Source organism: Ursus arctos, unplaced genomic scaffold (genome assembly GCF_023065955.2).
Source record: "Ursus arctos isolate Adak ecotype North America unplaced genomic scaffold, UrsArc2.0 scaffold_37, whole genome shotgun sequence".
Taxonomy (NCBI): domain Eukaryota; kingdom Metazoa; phylum Chordata; class Mammalia; order Carnivora; family Ursidae; genus Ursus; species Ursus arctos.
The window spans coordinates 19,011,747-19,031,534 of NW_026623053.1; positions in this window are offsets into that span (position 1 = coordinate 19,011,747).

Below are 19,788 nucleotides of genomic sequence, written 5' to 3' on the forward strand. Positions count from 1 at the left end.
AAATCACTAGGTTTGGAGTCACACCAGTATGCCCTAGCTTCATTTCAGATTTCTGCTGCACTACCCTCGAGCTTTGTGTTTTTAATTTTTAGCTTCAGTTTCTTTATCTGTAAAATTGTAAAGCCAAGGCTTTCTTGAGAAACTATCATAAAAATTAGATTATGTAATATATGCAAAAAACCTAGACTAATATGTGGCACATAATAGATCTATTACCAATTTTTATTATTTAAAACAAAATAAGCTAACTTTGCAATTTTTAATACTTACTGACCTGCAAAATTCTATGCCTTTTTAATTAAAGCTCATTTTGTTGTTTATAATTAATTATTAAATCCCTAAGACTTGGTTTCACAATTAACTACTTTTAATCTCACTGTCTTTGCACTCAATAATTGGCTTTGCTGATTTTTAAGCTGAGATCAGCCTTTCCCTGAGTCTTCTAATTGGACTGGCACTTCTAAATGGAAGAGTTTTCGCGCATGGTTCTCAACACAAAGCCCGAAAGGCACTCTGGAAAAAATCTGAAATCTGCCTTTTCTCCTTTTTGCTGAGCACATCTCAAATTGATCAGCTCACCAGGTAGAATTCAAAATTCACTTTCATTTGAAATTGGATAACCATCAAATCACCCTATTACTGTGAATAGCCAGGACGCTCACCACCACAATCCCAAGACTAAGGCATGCTCCCCACAGGTGCGGAACTTGGCCGTCCCTACAGCACAGAATTTTGGCCCTCTTTCTGACTTACATGGCTTGCTGTCTAACAGGAAAAGTGAAGCCTAACTTGAAATCACTTTTTTAAAATAGTTTTTGTTGAAATATTTTAATCAAAGTGTTTTTTTCCATCAAAATTAAGCTACGTTTTCAGATGTAAATCAGTTTTCACAACTCTCTTCTCAAAGAAAACCTAAAGATGAAAGTGAATCCCTGATACCTCTGAAAAGGTATTCAGGGGCTTACAGAAAGCAATAAAGTCATGTTTCAATTCTGACTTTTTTAAACAATTAATCAAGAAAGTAATGAACATTTCCCCCTCTCAAACAGCATTTTGAGGGACTTCTGAGTATGATTCAAATAAGTGAAGATGCAGAGAGCGCCCCCGTAGCCAGTGTCCCACACAGCTGAACACAGCCAGCTGCCCAGGTGCATGGGCTCACTAACAGGTGTAAAGGGCTTTTATTTGTATTACTCCACTGCTTGATTTACACCCATAATGGAATATTGGTTAAATTCAGGAAGTTTAAGGAACATCGACATTGACACCCAATTTGAAAGAGGAGCATAAAAGCGATAATAATTCTCAAATTTCACCTCCAAGTCCTCTTTTTCAGAATTCAACATTGCGTACATCTGATAAAAGTTCTTATATAGAACCTCAGGATCTCTCCAATATTATAAAAGTAAAGTTAGGAAGATGAAATAGAATGACGATTACATTAAAATTGGCTTTCTAATTCACTGGGGGAAAAAGGTCATCCACACTTGTAAGGCATTACAGAAAAGGGCTTACAAAAAGGCAGGCAGAAACTTTTCCTCTCATCACATGGAAACAAAACACAAAAAAAGATACAAAATAAAGCAATTGCTTTTTACTTAAAGCACAAAATGCAAGAACTCCAAACATCAGATATTTAAACACACACACACACACACACACATTTCTTCTATTTCAGATGCCTCCAAACAATGTGATAGGGCATTCTGCTGCAGCTTGCTCTTGGGAAGGTATTTGTTCTATTTGTTCTACTCTTACAACTCTTCTAAAGTTTTGAGATTCATTCAAACTTTTAAAAATTAATCTATATTTAAATATCTTTTTTGTCCCAAAATCAAACACAAAATAATGTCATTTTTAACTTATTTGTTGAACCATACTCTATCAATTAGAAGTAAATAGTGTAGGGGCACCTGGGTGGCTCAGTCATTTAAGCGTCCCACCCAGTTTCGGCTCAGGTTATGATCTCAGGGTCGTGAAATCACGGAATCTGATTAAGATTCTCTCTCTCTGGGGTGCCTGGGTGGCTCAGTAAGTTAAGTGTCTGCCTTCAGCTCAGCTCATGATCCCAGAGTCCTGGGATCAAGCCCCGAGTTGGGCTCCCTGCCCAGTGGACAGTCTGCTTCTCCCTTTCCCTCTGCCCCTCACCCTGCTTGTATGCTTGCTCTCTCTCTCTCAGATAAATAAATAAAATCTTTAAAAAAGAAAAAAAAAGATTCTCTCACTCTTCTCCCTCTGACCTGCCCCCCTCAAATAAATAGAGTGTATATTTCTTGCTAAATACATCTAAATACTTTCAGATCATTACACTTAAATGTATGACATTTAGAGCACATTAAAGATACTGCAGCCTTAGACTGTGCCTGTTATCGTCACAACTTATAATAGCGATGTAATGAGACAAATAGTAGCTACACTTGTGGTGAACATAGCATAATGCATAAACGTGTCAAATCACTAGGTTGTATACTTGAAACTAATGTAACATTGTATGTCAACTGTATCCAAATTTTATAAAAATAAAGACACTGCAACCTTTAATATTCTTATCTGAGTTTTTTTAACTTCACAATTTAACTTTATCATATAATTTTCAAAAGTGATGGAATGAAATAATGAGATTTTCTATTACTGTAAAAGGAACTGGAGTATCAAAAAGGTTTGCAAACGCCCAAGCTCCATTGTGTTCATTACTGATCAATTACAGAATGGAGAAAATACAGTTTTCAGGGTCTCAACTCCAAGCCAGAGACACTTGTATTGCTCAGAGCGGAGTATACAAGGGTGGACTTGGAGCCAAGAGACACATAGCTTCACAACTGGTGTAACTGAAAGCCATAATTTGGAGTTTCCCAATGGACACAATTGTTCAGTTTTCTCCAACGAATGAGTTTAGAAGGCAGATGGTTATATTGGTCCAGAATTGCAAGTTTGATAGGCAGATGTGTTAAAAAACAGAGGGCGAGGGAGTTGAAAATTCTGGTGAGAGAGTAATTAAAATTATTCACTGGATAGCATAGGTTCTAGATAGATTGAAAAAAAAGGTAGAGAGACACCAGATGGGGGATGATACACCAAAGGGAAAAAAAACTGGAAGGATCAGAGCAGAAATATTAGGAATGAGATATTTGTGGAGGGAAGAAATTTTGTGGTTGTGTTTGCAAAATGGAATGCTGGTTGTTAAATAGTTTTCTGCGGGTAGAGAACGGTTGATAAGAGACCTTGTCATAAGATCCTGAAGTGAGTGTGGAGGTAAAGGTCATTACGTAAAGAATGTTAAGAAAACTCTAAGGGAGTTAGAGGCATTTTCCAGATGAATATTGTAAAATACCCAAACTGACAGCAGTCAGTGGAAGAGAGGAATATTGTAATTCAGATGCCAGGGTTCTTAATGAATTCTGGGGATTAACCAGAATACATTGTTAGAAAAATGGAATTTTTTTCTTTTTTCTTTTTTTCTTTTTTTTGGGGGGGGGGGAGCTTAAATAGCAAGGTATCGGGACCAAGTTCTTCTGCTCACTAGCTAATCTTGGACAACTTACTTCCTAGGCCTCTTTTTCCTTATCTGTAAAATATAGTTAATTTTGTGAGAATTAAAGAAGCCTAGTTAAAGAAACTGAAAATAGGGTCTTAGAGAAACTTGTCTTTCTCTATGCCCTTTCCTTTCCACTTGCACACCGAGCTCATTTCTTTCTTGTAATGCCTTGACAAATGCACTCAGTAGTTCTCAACACGCACTAACATTTTCCTTTCCAACCTCGGCCCATGGAGTAACACTCTCATTAGACACATGTCTGCCTTCCAACTTAGGGCAGGCATCTCTGACCAAGGGTTTGACCCAATGTGTTAGGTGGCTCTTCATTTTCCAGCCTCCGGTCTCAGTATTCTCATTGCCCACTGACCAACCTTAAGCCAATGTCACATATTTTAGATGTTTTCACGGCAACACTCCACTTCTAGGTACAAAATTCTATTGCAGCCAAGATATTTAATGCCATGGCTAGCATTAAAGGCTCTGAACATGGTTTAAAGGGTTGGAAGAGAAGGCAGCCCCAGAAAGGTGAGCCAGGAGGGAGGAAAGGAAGAGCAAACCTGAAGGAAAAGCAGAGGTGCCCCAGTGAGCTTATGATTCGGGGCAGGCGCCAAGATATCCAGAATGGAATTAACGAGCCTTGAGCTCCTGTTGGAGTCTGGGGACAAATGAACTCCTTGGATGGTGAAACTGGGTGGGGCTCTAGGTATTGCTTGGTTTGATGACTGAGGTGTCCCCTTTATCAGAATTCTGGTTCCATTACCTCTCTGAGTCCTTCAATTTGAACTTTTGCAGTCCAAGTGCTGTAACACTTCTGAGCCCTATCCAAATTTTGACACCCAAGCCCTTTCGACAAGTGTACATGATTCACCAAAAAAAGAGGGTAAAACTAATTTCTATCAGGTAAAATTTGGGATTGAGTTTTATCAGAAATTTCTGCTTGAAAGGAAACTGAAAATCTGTTGCAGAATTATACCTTTCGGCAAAGTTTCCTAGTTCTACCATAATACATAAAAATTGATTCCTTAAATTTTCCAAAATACGTGCAATTATTGTCATGACTATCAAATAACCACCATCACACCACCATCTTCACTTGCTCTTTTCATGGCCATTATCACGACCATTCTCTTTCTCCCCATCCTTCTCATCACTAAATAGTCTTTCTGAGGACATTATGCTAAGTGTGGGACTTGCCTAAGCACATAGATGCAGTCAGAGGCTGAACTCTTTCTTTAGTCTCCCTAGGACATGCTGATAATGAGTAATGTTGGTAAATGGTCCTTTTTCTCTGGTTTTTTTTTTTTTTTTTTTTCCAATGCCTTGTGTGCTCAAGAAGTATTGAAGGATGCCTGGGTGGCTCAGTCAGTTAAGCGTCTGCCTTTGGCTCAGGTCATAATCCCAGGGTCTTAAGATCGAGCCCCATGCCAGGCTCCTTGCTCAGCGGAGAGCTTGCTTCTCCCTCTGCCTGCTTCTTCTCCTGCTTGTGTGCTCTCTCTCTCTCTCTCTCTCACTCACAAATACCTAAAATCTTTTAAAACAAAAAAAAAATTTTAAAGTATTGACAATCAATTCCCCCATCCCACCCCAGGGCCCACCCAGGGAGTTCTATTGGGCCATTTGCATTAGTTTCAGCAGTCACAGTGTCATTATTGAATACAGCTCTCCCAATGCCCCCAAAGCTGTTGGAAGGAAGGAGGGAAGGAAGGGAGGGAAAGGAAGGAAAGAAGGAAGGAAGGAAGGAAGGAAGGAAGGAAGGAAGGAAGGAAGGAAGGAAGGAAGGGAAGGAAGGAAAGGAAAAGAGGAGGGAAATAGGGAGACTCTAATATACGTGTGTTTAGAGAAATAAGAAATTGTGTTCAAATGAGAAAACTGATCAGTTCACAGATTTTGAATTAAATAGGCTCACAATTTACCCGATCCACAAATTCCTCAGAACTCTTGATTACCTCTTTAGAAGAATAAATATTAAATACAGGCACATACACACACACACACACACACACACACACACACACCATAGCTTGTATGGCTCTGTTCAAATACTTACAGCCATTTATGTTAATAGTGTGAACAGAACCCGAATCACAAGAACCTGACTCTTTGTAACTTCTGTCCATTTGTCTAGCTACCACCCAAGGACACAGGGCAAGTCTCATCCCTCAACGTTTTAAGTCTGTTAACGTGACTCCCACAAATCTGTTCTCCCAGCTGAACACCCCAGGATCCTTCTACTCTTCCTTGACTGATAGGACTTCAGTTCTCATGACTGCTTTTCTCTGAAGTATCCCATTTTGTCCACACCTAAGACAGCACTCCTGGTAACAGAGCATTCTTGCAAAGTGGAACCAAATATTGTACTGTCAATATTGCATCCAAGGATGACACTATTCTTTGTTCCTTTTTGACATTTTCAACTATAGACTCAGTTTTGCATTTGCCATCAACACGGTCACCCCACCTGCACCACCTTCTGTGCCTGATGAGTCAGCCAGTGACTATTTCTCAGCACTCTTCAACTACCTCGTGTTGTTCAAAGATGTACTGCCGTGTATTTAGAGTGATGGGGTTAGATCCTAGAGTTCAAAGTTATGCTCTGCAAATAAAGTATTGTTATGGCTGTGAAAACGTTACAAAGGATAGGCTCTCCAGCTGCTCTTCTCTCCCTGAATTAATTAGCGTTACCGAAGACGTTTGATCTCAAGGAGCTCATTCGATAAGGTATTCAGGATTAGTCCTTACAGCACTGTTACACTTCATATCTTAAGTCAGAATTTTATTGTTTGGGGCTGTTACAAGATTTAGAAAATAAAATAGATATAGGATTCTTTTTTGTAAAGATGATAAGAATCAAACAAAAAGAATTCTTGGTCTATAACTGAATTAAGAGGGGACAATATACAAACCAGCAAGGTGACAACATCAGACTAATGTATCACCACATCATCTTAACTATGTAAGTAATAAAACAGCCAGTGTTTGTTTACTGCTTTTTAGGTGCCGAAGACAATTCTAAGTGCACTTATATGTATCATCTCATCTCATAATCCTATGAGGTGGGTATTGTTAGTCTCTGTATTTTACAAATGAGGAAATGGAAGCCCAGAGAACTTCGAAACATGCTTGTGTTACACAGCTAGCAAGTGACAGAATCGAGATTTGAAACTAAGCTACATTGAACCCATAGCACTTTCTGGTTGCCATTACTTCCAGTCAAATGTACTCTGCCCAAAAAAATCCAGTGACATAACATAAGCACACGTAGTGTGTGGAATCAGGCTTCAGTGACCGCTGGCAAGAGTGTCAGCTGGTACAGCCTTTCTAAGAATAATTTGGCACTCTCCATCAAAAGCCTTACAATCTGGGGCGCCTAGGTGGCTCAGTCGTTAAGCGTCTGTCTTCGGCTCCGGGCGTGATCCCGGAGTCCTGGGATCGAGCCCCACATCAGGCTCCTCCGCTGGGAGCCTGCTTCTTCTCTCCCACTCCCCCTGCCTGTGTTTCCTCTCTCGCTGGCTGTCTCCCTCTCTGTCAAATAAATAAATAAAATCTTTAAAAAAAAAAAAAAAAAGGCTTACAATCTACCCTGCAGAAATTGAACAAGATTCGAAATATCTATGTTCAGGGGCACCTGGGTGGCTTGTTGGTTAAGCATCCGATTCTTGATTTCAGCTCAGGTCATGATCTCATTGGTGGGAGATAAGAGTGCCCCACCCCTCGTAGGGCTCCAAGCTAGGCAGGGAGTCTGCTTGAGATTCTTTCCCTCTGCCCCTCCCCCCCATTCTCTCCCTCTCGAATAAATCTTCATTTTTTTTATTTATTTATTTGAGACAGAGAGAGAAAGAGAGAGCACAAGCGGGGGGGGGAGGGGCAGAGGGAGAGAGAGAAGCAGACTCCCCACTGAGCAGGGAGCCCGATACAGGGCTTGATCCTAGGACCCTGCGATCATGACCTGAGCCTAAGGCAGACACTTAACCAACTGAGCCACCCAGGGGCCCCATAAATAAACCTTTAAAAAAAAATAAATTGTATGCTGAGTAAGGTCAACTGAGGCAAAGTAAATAATAGCAAAAAAAAAAAATTAAAATGACCTACTATTTAACACAGAATTTGGTAAATAAATGATGGTACATTATACAGTGAGGTTATTGCCCAGTCAAGAATTATGATTTTGGGGCACCTGGGTGGCACAGTGGTTAAGCGTCTGCCTTCGGCTCAGGGCGTGATCCCGGCGTTATGGGATCGAGCCCCACGTCAGGCTCCTCCGCTATGAGCCTACTTCTTCCTCTCCCACTCCCCCTGCTTGTGTTCCCTCTCTCGCTGGCTGTCTCTATCTCTGTCAAATAAATAAATAAAATCTTTAAAAAAAAAAAAGAATTATGATTTTAGGGGGCATCTGGGTGGCTCAGTCAGTTAAGCATCAGACTCTTAGTTTCAGCTCAGGTCATGATCTCAGGGTTGTGAGATCAGGTCTCTCACTCAGCACAGAGCCTGCTTGAGAGTCTCTCCCGTCCCTCTCCCTCCCACTCTGCTCCTCCACCCTGCTCACCCGCACACTCTCTCTCTCTCTAAAATAAATAAATAAATAGAATCTTTTTTAAAATTATGATTTAGATGTCTATAGACGTAAGAGGTGTAGATACAATTTATTGAAAATGCATGTACAAAACAAAATCTAAAATATGCCATTGTCTATAAGAACATACACATCATTTATATAGACACACACACTCACTTTTAAAAGCTAAGAAAGATATAGGCTAAAATTATATCAAAATGTGTCTGTGTATATTTTTCCATTATTTCTTCATTATACTACATTAAACATGTATTTTTATTAAAGAAATAGTTGTAATTCCTATTTTTAGTGATAGTTTTAAAAAAGAATGGCTGATAAGGTGTCTACTATCACTTAAGAATCTAAAATAAAATAATGTGATCTCATCTTTGTGAAAATCTGCATATTATTTATATATATGATACATATTTATAATTATAATATATATGTATAATGTATAAGATACATGTATAACATATATGTACAATGTTTATATTACTATTATATTACATTAAAAGAAAATACAATAAATTTACCATTATCTCTGAGCGGTAGGATTAAGGATGAATTTTATTTTTCTTCATTTTGTTTGCATTTTTAATTGTATGCTGCTTTTGTAATTAAAATGTGTTATCTGACTGGGATAGGCTGGTGACGGGTATTAAGGAGGGCACATATTGCATGGTGCACTGGGTGTTATACGCAAATAATGAACCATGGAACATTACATCAAAAACTAAGGATATACTGTATGGTGACTAACATAAGATAATAAAAAATTATTATTAAAAAATGTGTTATCTTACACTGTTGGTGGGAATGTAAGCTGGTACAGCTGAAAAACAGTATGGAGGTTCTTCAAGAAGTTAAAAATAGAACTACCCTATGATCCAGCAATAGCGCTACTAGGGATTTACCCCAAGATACAAATGTAGTGATCCGAAGCGTCACCTGCACCCCAAAGTTTATAGCAGTAATGTCCACAATAGCCAAACTATGGAAAGAGTCCAGATGTCCATAGTCAGGTGAATGGATAAAGAAGATGTGGTGTGTATATATATATGCAATGGAATATTACTCAGCCATCAGAAAGGATGAATATTTACCATTTATGTTGACATGGATGGAACTGGAGGGTATTATGCTGAGCAAAATAAGTCAATCAGAGAAACACAATTTTATGGTTTCACTCATATGCGAATATAAGAAACAGCACAGAGGACCATAGGGGAAGGGAGGGAAAACTGAATGGGAAGTCATCAGAGAGGGAGAAAAACCATGAGAGACTCTTAACTATAGGAAACAGAGTTGCTGGAGAGGAGAGGTTTGGGGAATGGGTAATTGGGTGATGGGCATTAAAGAGAGCATGTGATGTGATGAGCACTGAGTGTTATATGCAACTGATGAATTACTGAACACTACATCTGAAGCTAATGATGTACTATATGTTGGCTAATTAAAATGTGCTATTTTTAAAAGATCTATTATTAATGATAAGAATTAATGAGTTGTATGAAAAATTGAGCTCAAAACTTCATAACCACAGCACCAAAAAAAGCATTAGTACTCAAAATGGGTGAAAAAAATGTAAACTGTTAATTGTCTCCTAGAACTCAGACTGTCCACTGTGATGCCCCATGAAGAAGATTAAAATTAAAGCATTAACAAAACTTGAAAAGATGAGGACTTCAGCAGCGGCTCTGAAACGTCCTTAATACAAAACATACACAAAAAGCCATCAATTTGTTTCTGAGATTTTTTTTTTAAATGACAAATGGGAAACATTATAGTTTTGTTATTAGGTAAAAGAGATTCATTCAATAAAAGCCTTAATAGTTACTAAATGGAACTACCTTGAGATTCCTGCATAATATAAAAATTAACTTTTCAAATATATGAGAATTGCATATTACACATTTGTGTAATAATAATTCCATGTTGCACAAGCGAGAAATTTGTCAAAATAGAGAGGTGTAACACATTAAACAGCCTCTAATTGAAAGTCAGTATAGCTCATTATGTTCTTTCCAATAGCTCTACATTAACTTGATGAACAGAAGGCAGGAACAAGGAAAAGAAGAGCTAAATACAAGTTGAACAAAGCTTGTACAAGGGGAATAATTTGCTGTCAGAGTACAAGAAAGGATGCATGTTATTTAAGGTTAAATAGGAACGCTAATAAAGAATCAGCAGTTTTGACAACTTAGGGCAATTACTCTGTAGAAAAAAAAAGAAAATCGTGTGAGGTAATAAAAAAATATTTCACAATAATTAGAAATTCAGAGTTACTGGAGCCTCGTTTTATCCTCATAAAATATATAGCAAATCTGTCTACCTTAAGACTGAGAAACAGAAGAGCAAACGATGAAAGCATTGCAAATGCAGCATGGAAGACAATTCTAAGAGAAAGACCACCAAAAACCATGATGGAGTCCTAATTTTCTCCAGGCTAGGAGGTGTAATCAATACTCTTCCCAACCATTTGATTAAATGATTAAAGAGTTAAAGATGCCCAGATCCTAAAAGCTTCACTTGCCTAAGATTAATGTGCATCCTTGCCAGAAAACAGACCATGTCCAAAAATAATGAATAAGTGGGACCAACAGAAGCTGGATTAGGCAGTTCTGTTGCCTTATAAGCAAAGAAGAGAAATACTTCAAGAAAAGTCATATGTGGTTTCAAGGCAAAAGCTATCGTTTCCCACAAAAAAAGCCACGGTACAAATCCAGGGGCACAAGTCACATAGAACCCAATGGTGCCTCTGGAGCAAAATGGCGACCTGATACTGGGCAATGCAAAGAAAAGCTGATGAAACAGATTCATTGACATTTAAAAAAAAAAAAGCCATAAAAGGGAACACTGAATTTTAATGTCATTAACTACAAAGGGCTGGACTTTCTACTGACCAAGCTAAATACCTCAATAAAAAGGATTGCTTAAATACACAAGAAGATTTTGTGTATGTGGGGGGAAAAAAAGTGTATTGTTTTCTTTCTCGTACAATTTACAGCTGAATCCCTGTTTCATTAGCTAGTTTCAGCCTAGAAATCCACTACGTTAACAGGCAATCACAGGGTCTGTACAGAGGGTCAGCAGTCAGCTACAGGCTGAAGGCTGAAGGACAAGCCTGCCAAAGCTTCTCTGCAATATACCCATCATTAGAGTCGGTCTGTGGAATCAAGCCATTGTTCCTCTTCCGGGCACCTAGCAAATGCAACTAGGAGACACCTGAGGAATTTTAGTTAAGATTGCATTCAGTCCTAAAGATGCCTAAATCATCTGAAAAGGATCGACTTACTTCATGCCATGAGTCTAGTGGGAGTCTCTACAGAGCTGGTATGTCACCAAGGACCTAGGTCCTTCTGTATTTTTGCTCTGCCTTTCTTGATGTATGACTTTCTTCCTTGAGGTCACAAAATGGCATCTGTAAGGTCTATCCCCTATTAAAAAGCTGAAAAATGACAACAACAAAAAGTAACCTGAGAACTGCAGAAACCAGAGTTTTAAAGCCTCCTCTTCCATTCTTCCCAGACAAGAGTAAGACTAACTTCTGATGCATGTGATTACTGCCTACATTCATTTCGGTTGCAGATTTAGAATAAACTGTCCCTCTGAGCTAACGATGATACTATAAAGAAGAATTAGTTACAACACCTCGCCTTTGGAGATTCTTTAATTTGGAAATGGGGAAAGACCTCTAGGTGAGTGCCAAATGTCTCACAGCCAAGGGTAAAGTGCCCATATCACTTACCAACCGAGGAAAGGCCAACAGGGTGGGCCTGGAATACGGGCCTACTTTTTAGGTACAATAGCAACTACAATAATGTGAGCACTAACTGTATACCAGATACTGTATTAAGTACTTTATACTTAGAAATAAGTATGAAGTACTTCATTGCATGAAATCTGAGCTACACCTGTGTGTTTGAGGTACTTTTCTGTTAGCACTGTTTTAAAGCCATAGTACCCGAGGATTAGGTTTAGGTAACTTGTCAGAATCACAAGCCAGGAGTGACAGAGCTGAACCCTAGATTATGTGAGTGAAGTAGGAGGCTGACACTCAAATGTTCACAGTCCCCTTTTCAGATGGACTGTGGCAATAGGCCAAATACTTTACTAAAACACCTGTTGCTCTTCCAGAAACTTCAAATACTTTCAGCTGAATTGGGAAAATAAAGGGGGGGGGGAGGCAAGAAATTGCAAATTCAACACAGACCCTTGGGTTGCAAGAAAAACATTCATCTGTGTAGTACCACTTGGTAGGCCCAGGAATCCTGAGCCATGGGGCTTTAAAAGATTTTTTTTTAATTCAGTTGCTAAAATCTTTTGTATGAACTATTATATCTTCCCATAAATTAAATATAAGCCAATATAAATCACCATCATCAACTTAGCTTAGATATTACATTCACTTCACAACTATCTATTGCTACAGGAAAAGTCCTTGTTCAGTCATCACACCAAAAGGATAAATGCCATTGATGCATTTTTCATATTAAACAAACACATACTCGTAACATGACAGAGGAGAGAAGCAATAACAAACCAAAGAATATGAATAGTGAAAGTTATTAAAGCCCATGTACCGAACCAAGTTGGAGAGAACATAGTAGTACAATGAAATCTATCCTTCTAAAGATAAAAATATCCTTTATAGAGTTCAAACAACATACTGGTGTGTGAGAACTAGACGATAACATAAGAAGACAGGATTGCTGACACTCCCTTAAGTCAGTGAAAACCTGCAGTCATAAAGTGTCACAGGTAACAATGTATCATACTCCTAAAAAGTAACAAACATGCCTCATAATTTTAAAGCTTAAAGAACAAGGTTATCCTTCTGGTTTGTGTTTTGTGTTGCTTTGTTCCGTAAGCAAATGGCCTACTGCTTTGTGAGGCCATAGCTTGGGGAAGTTGGAACTTGGAAGTTTTTTGTATGTTTGTTTTGGATTTGGGCTTTTTCTTTCTTTTTTTGCTTACTTTTTATGAAGGTAAAATTCACACATCATACAATTAACCATTTTATAATGAACAATTCAGAGACATTTTAGTACATTCACAACGTGTGTAACCACCGGCTCTACCTAGTTTCAAAACATCTCCCTCACCCCAGAACAAAACCCTGTACCCACTCAGCAAAACGACCTACAACACCCTCCCCCCAGGCTCTGGCAAACACCGCTGTGCTTTCTGTTTCAACAAAGAACTTATGAAATGTGTGTTTTGATAAGTTTGCCCAGAAATTTTAAATATTTTTACGAATTTTTATTATATAATCACTAAGTAAAAGGGACAGACTTACTAAATCAAGGAGATAGCACAATTTAGACTCTGCATTTCTAATGGAATGCCTCCATATTTTTTTCCTTTTAGTATTTTTATCCACAGATCCACACAGAGTTCTATAGAGTCTGGATGTAAATAACCTCTTGTGCTAACATTAAGGAAGGTGGGAAGGCTGCCCAGGATGATTCTCTATCCTTCTGGATCTATGCCAGTTGTCTAGAATCTTGCTTGGCAAATTCTGACAAAGACACTACGTGGGCTCCTACGTGATAATCCCGTACCTCACTTTACAAATGTCAAACCATCCCCCAAAACAACTGTGAGCTACATTGTTAACCATAATATTCTGTTACAGAAAGCTATCAAAATAAAACCAGCTACCTTCTCGGCTGCATTCTCCACAAAGGGTATAGGAAAGAGTGGTTATAATATAAAACTATCCCCATGTACAGAACACATGGTCATAACAGCTATAAGTTCGTGTGAAGGGAATGAAAAAGAACATGCCTAAAAGACATTTCATTCCACAGGAGCTTATGATCTGCAGGCTGGGAGCACAACCTGGTAGAAGTCACTTGGAAGGAGATCAGAAAATAACCACAAATGGGATGCCTGGGTGGCTCAGTCAGTTAAGCATCTGCCTTTGGGTCAGGTCATGATCCTGGGGAACTGGGATCGAGTCCCACTTAGCAGGGAGCCTGCTTCTCCCTCTCCCTGCAGCTCCCCCTGCTTGTGCTCTCTCTCTCTCTCTCTCTGACAAAATCTTAAAAAAAAAAAAAAGAAAGAAAGAAACTAACCACAAATACTTAAATAATGCCTACTCTGCTCCTGGTACTATTCTAAGCATGACTGGTTGGTTGATTGACCGCACTTAATGAATTTTAATGAGAGTGTGTGTGTGTGTGTGTGTGTGTGTGTGTTCACTTAATTTTCACAACAATCATGCAAAAGAACTACTTTTATTATGATCCTCACTTTACAGAGAATGCAACTGAGACCCAGAGACGTTCAGTGATTTATCCAAAGCCACACAGCAGCCAGACCCAGGATTTGGCCCAGGCCACTTGGCTCCATGGTCCTTGCTCTTAACTCCAAGGTCAAGCTGATGCTCTACCCAAGTAAAGACTCAGAGAAACCTGCTATTTAGTTGTTGAAACTACTCGTGGCACAACTGATTACAACTTACAGTGTACAAAAAAGAGAGACTCCCATTTTATTTGGTGCCTCAATCTATACGAAAATCATTATGAGGAACGTTTCCACAAAATGCAACAGATACAGTCTTCCAAAGTACTTGGTGCAAAAAGTCAGCTGAGCTTATTTTGGGTCTTAATTTTATAATTAATTTAGAAAAAGAATGTTTTGCACCTATAAATAAAAAACAATGAGTAATAAGTTTGTTCAGCACTCAATAAAACAAAAATGAGTAAATCTTAATTCAGGGCACCTGGCTGGCTCAGTCAGAAGAGCATGTGACTCTTAAATCGTGAGGTCATGAGATCAAGTCCCCCGTTGGGTGTAGAGATTACTTAAATATTTTTTTAATTTAAAAAAATAAAATAATTCTTAATTCTACACGGAAAAGTATTGTGAAATAATAGAAAAAATATATAATGGTCTCTGCTCGGTTTCCGGCACAGAGCTTCTAAAACCCTTGTAATTTCCTAAGTGAATAAGAACACTACAAGCATCGCTTGTTCCAATATTTGCTTTTTGACCGTGTCCCTGACACAGGCTCCTAAGACCCTTGCACAGTGGCCCCTGTCATCTGCAGGGGATACGTTCCAAGACCCTAGCTGAATGTCTGAAACTACGGATAGCAGGGAACCCTATATAAACAGATAGTCCCTGACTTACAATAGTTTGACTTAACGATTATTATTATTATTTCTTTTTTACTTTAAGATGGTGCAAAGATACACATTTAGTAGAAACACGCAGTATGATACTTCCTCATGATGCCGGGCGGGAGCAGCTGCGGCTCCCGGTCGGTCACACAATTCGAGAGCTAACAACCGATACACTTAACAACCATTCTGGTTTTCCCTTTCAAGCACAGTATTCAATATATTACACGAAATATGCAACACTTAATTATAAAATAGACTTTGTGTTAGATGATTTTGCCCAATTGTATGCTAAATGTAAGAGTTCTGAGCACATTTAAGGTAGGCGAGGCTGAGCTATGATGTTCTGTAGGTTAGGTGGTCTTAAATGCACTTTCAATTAAGATATTTTCAACTTAAGATGAGTTTATCGAGACGCAACCCCATCATAAGTCAAGGAAGATCTGTACTGTTTTTTTTTCTATACCTACATGCCTATAATAAAGTTTAATTTATAAATTAGACACAGTAAGAGATTAATAATAATAAAATAGAACAATTATAACAATATTCTGTAATAGTAGTTACATGAATGTGGTCTCTCCCTAAGTATCTTATTGTACTATACTCACCCTTCTTCATCTTGTGACGACGTGAGATGATAAAATTCCTATGTGACGAGAGGAAGTGAGGTGAATGCACAGGCATTACGATGTAGCCTTAGGCTACTGCTGACGTTCTGACATATGGAGAATCATCCGCTTCCAGGCCATGGCTGACCGAGAGTAACTGAAACCGTGGAAAGCCAAACCACAGATAAGAGGAGCCTACTCTCGGAGCGCCTGGGTGGCCCGGTCGTTAAGCAGCTGCCTTCGGCTCAGGGCGTGATCCCGGCGTTCTGGGATCGAGCCCCACATCAGGCTCCTCCGCTGGGAGTTTGCTTCTTCCTCTCCCACTCCCCCTGCTTGTGTTCCCTCTCTCGCTGGCTGTCTCTCTCTGTCAAATAAATAAATGAAATCTTTAAAAAAATTAAAAAAAAAGAGTCTACTCTAAATTCCTAAGTGAGGGGCGCCTGGGTGGCTCGGTTGGTTAAGCGTCTGCCTTTGGCTCCGGTCATGATCCCAGGGTCTAGTCCTGCATCAGGCCTGCATCAGGCCTTGCTCAATGGGGAGCCTGCTTCTCCCTCTGCCTGCTGCTCCCTCTGCTTGTGCTCTCTCTCTCTCACACACACACAAATAAATAAATAAAATCTTGAAAAAAAAAATCCCTAAGCAATAAGAGCACTAGGAGCATTTTTCGTTCAAATGAGGCAACTCTGGGTAGCCTCCTGGATGGCTCCCAGATGATCACCCGGAGCCCACTTAGCAGGGAGCCTTGGAATTTTCAGCCCCTCCCCCTTCCCCAGTCATGCCTGCAGATACAAGACAACAGCCATTATCCATTTGTGCCTAGTTCTTATTTTTAGTGGCATGACCACACAACACGCAACCCCTCAACATTTCAGCCAACAAATTACATGAGGACCATTTAAATAAAGGATACGAGTCCCGGTCATTATCTAAAAATATTTAGTTAACACCTTCTGGTAAGATCAAGGTATCCATTTGATACCTCCCAGTACAGTCAAGTTGTACAGAGTAGGTGTCCAGTAGCTTGGAATAAAATTCCAAAGACAAGAGCAGAGCGCTGTGTTAAGAACAGCCCCATCACCAGCGAGTGCACTGACACATACAAGGATAAATAACACTGTGCAGAAGAACATGGACATTATCCATTATACATGGAACACTGATTCAGAAGAGTTAGGAATAAATTTAAAAACCTGTTAGGAATATTATTTTGCTTACATTTTCCTTTTCACAAATGCACAAGAATAAAATATGATAAAATCCACATTACATAAATCTAAAAGAATTCTCTTAATAGTATGAAGTAAAAATTATGAAGAAAAAATCATATCATGGATTAAATGGGAGTCGGTTTTTTCCTATGATATATAAAATAGTTGAGTATTTTCCAATATATGCATCTTAACATCAGTGGAATTTAGTAAATAAAATACTGAACTGTTCATGCTTCCAATCCTTTTTTGCTACTTTCCCCTCTACCTGAAATGCCCTTTTTCTTCATCTTTCTGCTCCAGGTCAGATGCCAACTCATGTCTGATATTCATGTCTGTTCCATCACAATTAATTTCTTCCTCCCCTGAATTCTCAAAGCACCTTCTCAGGACCTACTACAGAGCACTCAGCATTTCCTTTGTTGTATGAGAGTTACTTACGTGTATTCTTAGCTTCCCCAGCAGAGTACCTGAAGTCTAGACTCCTTAAAGTCCAATTGCATGTCTTATTCAAATCTTATATCCCACTTAGGGTACTATTTTGACCATTCGAGTATTTAGCAAATGTAGGAAGGTCCTATGATACATATATAATGTAAGAGGGAAAAGCTTAGCATGTCTGACTCCATATTGCTTCTATTTCCCTTGCTGCTGCGATCTACAGATTAGGAACTTCTCCTTAGCCCTGCAGGTAGGCATGTTAATCATTGAGGGAATTTTGCTTACAGCTAATATTTGCAAAACCGCTTTTTACCTGAAACCTACCTTACCGGAGGAGATGAGAAAAGTAACTAAGAGTGGACACCAACCCAATTCTTTCAAGACTGAAGAATGAACATCACCTAGGGGAAATTGAAACCATGTTCCATAGGGTTAATGAGGTTGAAACTAACAGGAAATGTAAGGCTTGGTTTTCAGAGAACTGTTAATCAACTAGTGTGTCTTTTTGGACCCCACTAACGAATCTACCAGCTGTCTCTGCAGAAGCCTGGATTCAAGGTCAACGAATACGATTTCAGCCTATGAGCAAGCAAGGCCCTATACTTGAGATAATGAGCCCAAGACCCCATCCAGTTTATACCAGCTCTTGGAGCATGCCCTTCTCCTTGTCCTAAGATAAACAATGACATCATGGGCTGAATTTTGACTCTTTCTGATATTAAGTCACCACCCCAAAGTGAACATTGGATGTAAGTTACATATATGTTTGCTCAATGAACGTGCTCCATCTTTCCTCCTAAGTTTCCTATTCCTATTCATAAGTTTCCCCGTACATTGTCATCAATATGTACAGAATCACAACCCCTATGATTATAAGAAACTTTTCTCTCCCCCTTCAGGGAGGAAAATTTGAGTCTTGCCCTCCTGTCTCCTCCTTTGGCTGCCTCTCAAATAAGCCCCTTCCTTGCTGCAAATCCGATGTCTCCGTGATTAACTTTGCTATGCATCAGGTAGATGGACTGGGGTTTGGCTAGAATAATGTCACATAGATCCCCATAGAGTGATGTAGTATCCTTCAGGCCTGGAATATGGCACATGCTATTTAATAGTAAACTTCCAGCTGGGTCAATATATAGCATGAATGAGAGATGCCAAGAACCATTTTGACCAACACATGCAGTGGTCTGGGAGCAATGCCACAAAGGTGTCAGGTCTCAGTGCCATGCCCAAGATACCACAGGGTTAAGCATAGGTAATTGCACACATTTTTTGTGCAAAAGAGATTACCACGGCTTCTTCCCCAAAGCCCAAAAAATAAAAGTAAAGGAAGTAACATTAATAAACCCAAAATACTAAAGAGCCTGATAAAGGAAATGACAGTAAATACTGTTAACAAATTTTAGAAGCTGGTAAGCAGATGAACAAGAAATTTTTAGGAATGAGGGACAAGGTCTGCCTCATAGGTGGGATATGGCACAGGGGTAACCACAGAAGGCTTTATTGAAATTCTGCATCAAGAGTAGAGACCCAGGTCTCCTCCTTACAGCAGACAGGTTTCCCTCTGGAGAGGCTGAACAGGAGAAGCTCTGTACTCCAAGCAAATCCACCTTGAAATATAATTAAAACAGAGGGAAAAAGTGGAACTCTGTACTGTGAACAAGAGGACCCCTAGCTTCTTTCATTCAGCTCTGAGAATACAGGCTTATATGCCTCCAGAAGGAGATCAGTAAATTCCTCTTTGGGGAAAGTCATCACCCTCTTAAATATAATTCTGGTATTAGCTATTTAAAAAAATAATATTTTTACCATTTTATGTATACACATATATACAGATGCTGTTGAGATCCAATTTGAAATTTGAAAATGCATGTATATCTCCCACTAAATGCTAAGCTCCTTGAAGGACAGATTTGTATCCTATCCATATTTCCAGCCCATAATGTCAATCTTTGCATGTAATAAGTGCTCAGTAAATATTTGTTACATTTAAAAAGAAAACTTATTGGGGTAGAGGGAGAAGGAGAGAGAGAGACTCCACGCCCAGCACAGAGCCCAACAGCTCAGTCTCATGACCCTAAGAGCATGACCTGAGCCGAAATCAAGAGTCGGACACTTAACCGACTGAGCCGCCCAGGTGCCCCTAAACAGAAAACTTCTAAGAATACAATATTTACTGCTATGTATTCAGACATGGAGTTTGATTCTAAACAGCCAAAAGATGTTCAGCAAAAACTTCCTGCCTCCAACTAAAAACCAAAACCGAAGTGGCCATGAGCGCTTACTGAGTTCACGGTGGACATGTAACACA